The following is a 6,000-nucleotide window of genomic DNA, read 5'->3' as shown; positions in this document are numbered from 1 at the left end:
GTCCTAAAAACCATTCGATGCGGTTACGATTTTGCTTCTATAAGCAAAATCGAATCGAAAACAGGGAAAAATCTAAGCATGTGTACACATATCAGGGTTTTCCGATCCAAACTATGGGATTTACTGTCCTGGAGTTTAGCAGCTGGGGGAAAAAAACCACCCACATCCGGGGCCTGATTCTAGTCCCTTCGGATCCCGGCGTGTTCACATTGGGGACCAATACTGAAGCACTGTACATGCGCATATTTGCTTATACGCATGTGCAAGGCTTCCTTCGGAGTCTTACATAGTCTCCTTGACGCTGGAACGGGGGTGGCAGGTTGGAGGCGGGCAGGGGGCATCCGCATGTGATGCAAAATGAGTTCATCTCTAATGAACCCACAGGCTTAATGGTATCCACAGATGGACAATGTCTAGGTCAACAGTCACTAGGTCGACCACTAATAGGCGACAGTGAGTAGGTTGACACCAAATAATGGATGGCATTGACAGAAGGTTGACACAAGCAAAAACTGCACATGGACATTGACACAGGAAAAATGTTTTTTTTTTTTTAACTTACTTTCTTTGCAATCCAAGTGTTCACAGAGATAGATTATGAAAGTAAGAGAGGGCACCCGGTAAAGTTATACGATGTCCTCGTCGACACAGACAACACAGGAATGTAAAAAATTTGTGTGGACCTTTTCTGTGTCGTCAATGTTCATGTTGCCCTTCTATCAATATCGATCTAGTGTATGTCGACTTAGGTGTCAACTTACTCACTGTCTACCATTAGTGGTCAACCTAGTGACTGTCGAAATCTATACCATAACCAGACTTAATCAGTCTGCCAACCAGGAGCATATCCCTTTCACACCGCACACATAACCTGGGTCCGTCCCGGGTTGTTGTTGGGTCGACTCGGGCCGACGTGCGGTGTGAAAGGGCCTTCTGAAAATACACGTCTGTGCAATCTTATTGGCAGGGTTGCCTACATGACCCTCTCCATGAGAGAGAAAATGCTCTGTTCCTGGACTTCCCTGGTAATGTATGATTGCCATCACTTGTGGTGACACCGTTCTTTATCAATTACCTAGCTCCCCACAGGTGATGGCAATCATACATTACCAGGGAAGCCCAGGAACAGAGCATTTTCTCCCTTAAGGAGAGGATCAGGTAGTCAACCCTGGTTAACAGGTAACCCTGGTCAAAAGACCCAGGTCCTGTTCATACTCTAGTGAGGAGGCAGTGTCAGCTGCAATCGCTGCCTCCTCCCTAGAGATGGCCATCGACCATTAATGATTTGAAATCATCGATGGTTTATGGCCGATGTTGAATACTTTTGTCATCGATGTGGGAGAACCAGATGGTTTCCCTACATCGATGGCAAAGGAGAACCAATGTTTTTTTATTTTCAATGTGTCGGGACATAGCTCCACCACCCGCCACCTGGAAGCCACGCCCCACAATCTTATTAGCCCAGGGGCCATTCACTCAAAGATAATAGATAACCATCGATAACTAAAACTATTGATGGTTATCCATCACATAGTTTATGACTATCGATGGCTGGTTGCAGAATCACCATCGATGTCAACCATCGATGGCCATCCCTACAACTTCCGTCCCTGATGACATGCCGCTTATTGCCAGATCGCTGTGGGGGACCTTGCATCACAAATGCCAGTTCGCTCCGGGACCAGTGACCATATCACGGGTGCGACCCAGCATTTGCGATGTGAAAGGGATATTACACTGCTCAGCCAACCACGTATAAGAGTCCACTCCTGATTGGTTGCCCGGCTATTAAATAGGTGGAGACTAATTTTGTGTTGTGTGTTCGTCATTACCTATCCCTTGGTCCATTGGATCCATCTGGCTTTTTGTTAGATTACTTTTTGAGTGTCCCATACTTGCCTACCTGACCCTCTCCATGAGGGAGAACATGCTCTGTTACTGGACTTCCCTGGTAATGTATGATTGCCATTACCTGTGGTGAAACACCTTTCTTATCAATTACCTAGCTCCCCACAGGAGATGGCAATCCAACAATACCAGGGAAGTCCAGGAACAGAGCATGTTCTCCCTCATGGAGAGGGTCAGGTAGGCAAGTATTAGACCCCCAAAAAAGAACATTTGTGGTAAATCCCAGGATAAACATTTGTGGTTAATCCCATAGAGTAGTATAGTCATACCCATTCTGTAAGCGTGCTACCCCTTTCCTGCCACTGATGATCATTTTCTCCATAGTGAACAAAGAAAATCGTTACTAATCGCCAGCTGCAAGTTGTCAGTGTGGATATGCACAGAAAAATATTATGAAAGAACGCCTGCCTGTAATTTATCCCACAAAGCCTGTGGTTGTTACTAGGTAATAAAGTATGCATTCAGACTTGCTTCTCTTCTTGTCCAGGCACCCCGGGGAATCATCCTATAGCACAGCTGCCACATTGGCTCGAGCAGGCTATAGGGGGAACATGCAATGCAAAACCAGGAGGGGCATTACCAAACAAAAGCCATATGTATTTTCAGTTTCCCTCATAAATTAGCACCTGCTATTGTTTGGCTTACTCTGCAAGACTGAAACCGGCTACAGAAGCATGACAAGAAATTCAATAGCACTTGCCAAATATTAACCCACAAAATGTATTCTCCTCCACTTTTGTTAGGTCTTTCTTGCATGATTAATGAGAGAATGGAAACCACATTTTTTATTAACATCAAATCAAATATCACTTCAGAACCTGCTGACAGATTCTCCAGAAGTTATTTGTCACTATACAGCAGGAATGGGGAATCTGCGTCCCTCCAGCTGTTATTGAACTGCACATCCCAGCATGCCCTGTTACAGTTTTGCTATTTGGCCAAACTAAAACTGCTGCAGGGCATGCTGGGATGTGTAGTTCAGCAACAGCTGGAGGGCCTAAGAGCAGTGCCCCATCCCTGCTATACTGTATTTATTATCAATTATGCATTCTAGAGCAAGCTATTGTTCTCTGTTATCTGGCACTTTTTAGTCAAGGGTTGCTGTTGATGAATTGCTTGCATGTTAAGGGTATCTCATGCCTGCACAGCCTAGCTGCAAAGGCATACGTCGGGCTGCCATGTTTTTGGGTCGCAATGGCTGCAAACAGTCCGGGCACTCGTTGTCTGACCCATGCCTCTGCAACACTGTTTCGATGCCTCAAAAACACTTCTCGCTGCTATGTTGCTTCCCTCCGTCAACTCTTAAGGTGCCCATACATGTTACAATTATTGTATACAATATCGCATCTCGGTTTTGCGATAAGATGAGATCTAGTACAAAAAGAAGTGCTGCACATACTTTTTGTACTAGATCTCATCTCATCGCAAAACCGAGATGCGATATTGTATACAATAATTGTAACGTGCATGGGCACCTTAAAACTGTGGTCACATTTTCCATATTACTGGACATCACCTAATAGCGATTTCCAATAATTAGCTCTCAGTACTGAAATAGGCCCAATGTTTCATGAATTTGATTATTTAGCCAGACCGACTAATCAACCAACCAACAACTTTTCAGTATGAAGATGATATATGGATGGTAGAAATAGTTTAAATACACAGCTCAGGCACAAAGCCATTTGCAGTAGTAAATAGTACAGTATATATATATATGACAGTGCGCAAAGATGATGGAGGTATATATTGTAGGTAAATGATACCAGTCCCAGTGGTCAAAGTCCTGTATTAATACGAGGATCAGGTGTCTTGTAGGATTCCACACCTGTCTCTAATCCTTTATAGCACTCCACTTATCGGGATGCAGTCAAAATCCTGACGGTCAAAATCCCGACAGGGTCAAAATACCGACATTTAAAATCCCGACAAGGACAAAATCCCGACATTTAAAATCCCGACAAGGTCAAAATACCAACTTATAGAATGTACAGGTGAAACAGTCAACATGACTTTGGGTCGACAGGTCGCGAGGTCGACATTGGTTTTTTCACTGTTTTTTGAGCCGACATGTGCCGACAGGCGGTATTTCATGCCCTACCATCCACAAAGGCGTGGTGGGAGAATAAAATAGTGGGCCAAGCGCAGCGAGGCACCGTGCCCGAAGCAATGTGAGCATAGCGAGCTATGCGAGGGGCTGCGGTTCACTTCCAACTGTGTCCATGTCGACTGTGTTGACATGTCGGGTCAAAAAAAAAACAGTGAAAAAACCCATGTCGACCTCGTGACCTGTCGACCCAAAGTCATGTTGACTGTTTCACCTGTAAAGGATTTTAAATGTCGTTATTTTGACCCTGTCTGTATTTTGATCCATTCGGATTTTGACCCTGTCGGGATTCTGACCGTCGGGATTTCATACCGAATCCCACTTATCAAAACAAGCTGGCAGCTCCACTTATGAACTTCCATAGTTCTCCCGAATCCAGTGGGTCAATTAAACTCTAAAACACAAGAACGTGGGCGCTCCAATGGTGCAATTACTACTTAAAAGATGAACTTTATTTAAAAAAAAAAAAAAAGTAACAAAAGATGAGGCCACGTACCACAAGCGGCGGCTCACAAATGCCGCGGGTTTGACAAGGTAGAATGGTACACAGTACCTAGTCAGTGTTGGAGCGGTTACACTCTTTCCAGCTCCACAGTCACACTGACTCTTGGCCACACCCTACGCGTTTCGTCACACCGGACTTCGTCCAGCTCTCTGATGAAGTCCGGTGTGATGAAACACGTAGGGGCGTGGCCTAGCGTCAGCGTGACTGTGGAGCTGGAAAGAGTGTAACCGCTCCAACACTGACTAGGTACTGTGTACCATTCTACATTGTCAAACCCGCGGCATTTGTGAGCCGCCACTTGTGGTACGTGACCTCATCTTTTGTTAAATGTTTTTAAAAAAATTAAGTTAATCTTTTAAGTGGTAATTGCACCATTGGAGCGCCCAAGTTCTTGTGTTTTAGTGTATATATATATATATATATATACATACATACATATATACATATACATATATATATATATATATATGTACATATACATATATATATATATATATATATATATATATATACACATACTAATCTCAAGGCAAAAATGTGTATTGCCTTGCATGGCATTAAGGTAAGTGAGGTGCTTAGTTGGATATAGTGTTGGCATGTGTCAGGGCCCTCGGAATAATGAGCATTTAGAGTGCCACGTAGGGTTACAGGAGTGTGCGTCACACTTAGTGATATTTGCCAGGCTTAATAACTGTTGCTGGCGAACAGGAAGGACTATGGTATAAAGTAAGAGCACTGTTTAACTATTTGCATAGGTAGAGAAATGACGAACATTGCTTCTACCCAAACTAAAATGTTGTAACTGTAAAAGACAGGTGATGAAATCCATACAACATTGTGGGCAGCATGGTTTATGTAATGGTCTATAGCCCCATACACACTAGGCAATATTGTTCACAATATCACCAAGTGTGTACACTCCATATCGTTGACGATGTGCACTCTTACGTGTTGGCAACGACCTCCTCCTTTGTCTGAACATGCTCAGAAGAGGGAGTCCTCCACAACATCCCGGGCATCAGCAAGTGAGTATTGTTACAATAAAATTAAATCCTAGTGTATAAGGAATATGGTACTGATTCAGAGATGATCATAAAAGCCAAATATTTCTCAAAAGGACAAAACCATGTGCACTGCACGTGGGGCAGATGTAACGTGCAGAGAGAGTTACGTTTGGGTGAGTTATGTTGTTTCTGTGCAAGGTGAATACTGACTGCTTTATTTTCACACTGCAATCTAGATTTCAGTTTGAACACACCTCACGCAAATCTAATTATCTCTGCACATGTTACATCTGCCCCACCTGCAGTGTACAGTAGCATGGGTTTGTTGATTTGAGAAAGATTTGGCTTCTGTGATCAACTCTGAATCAGGCCCTATATATATTGTAAGTTCCACTATGTAGTACCAATATGAATAACACTTGCCAACACTGATGTACTGTAGTACCAATATGAATTACACTTGCCAACATCCCTTG

The sequence above is a fragment of the Crinia signifera genome, chromosome 5 (assembly GCF_055691185.1).
Source record: "Crinia signifera chromosome 5, ASM5569118v1, whole genome shotgun sequence".
Taxonomy (NCBI): Eukaryota; Metazoa; Chordata; class Amphibia; order Anura; family Myobatrachidae; genus Crinia; species Crinia signifera.
The sequence above is the reverse complement of the archived record's forward strand: the minus strand, read 5'-3'. Positions refer to the sequence as shown.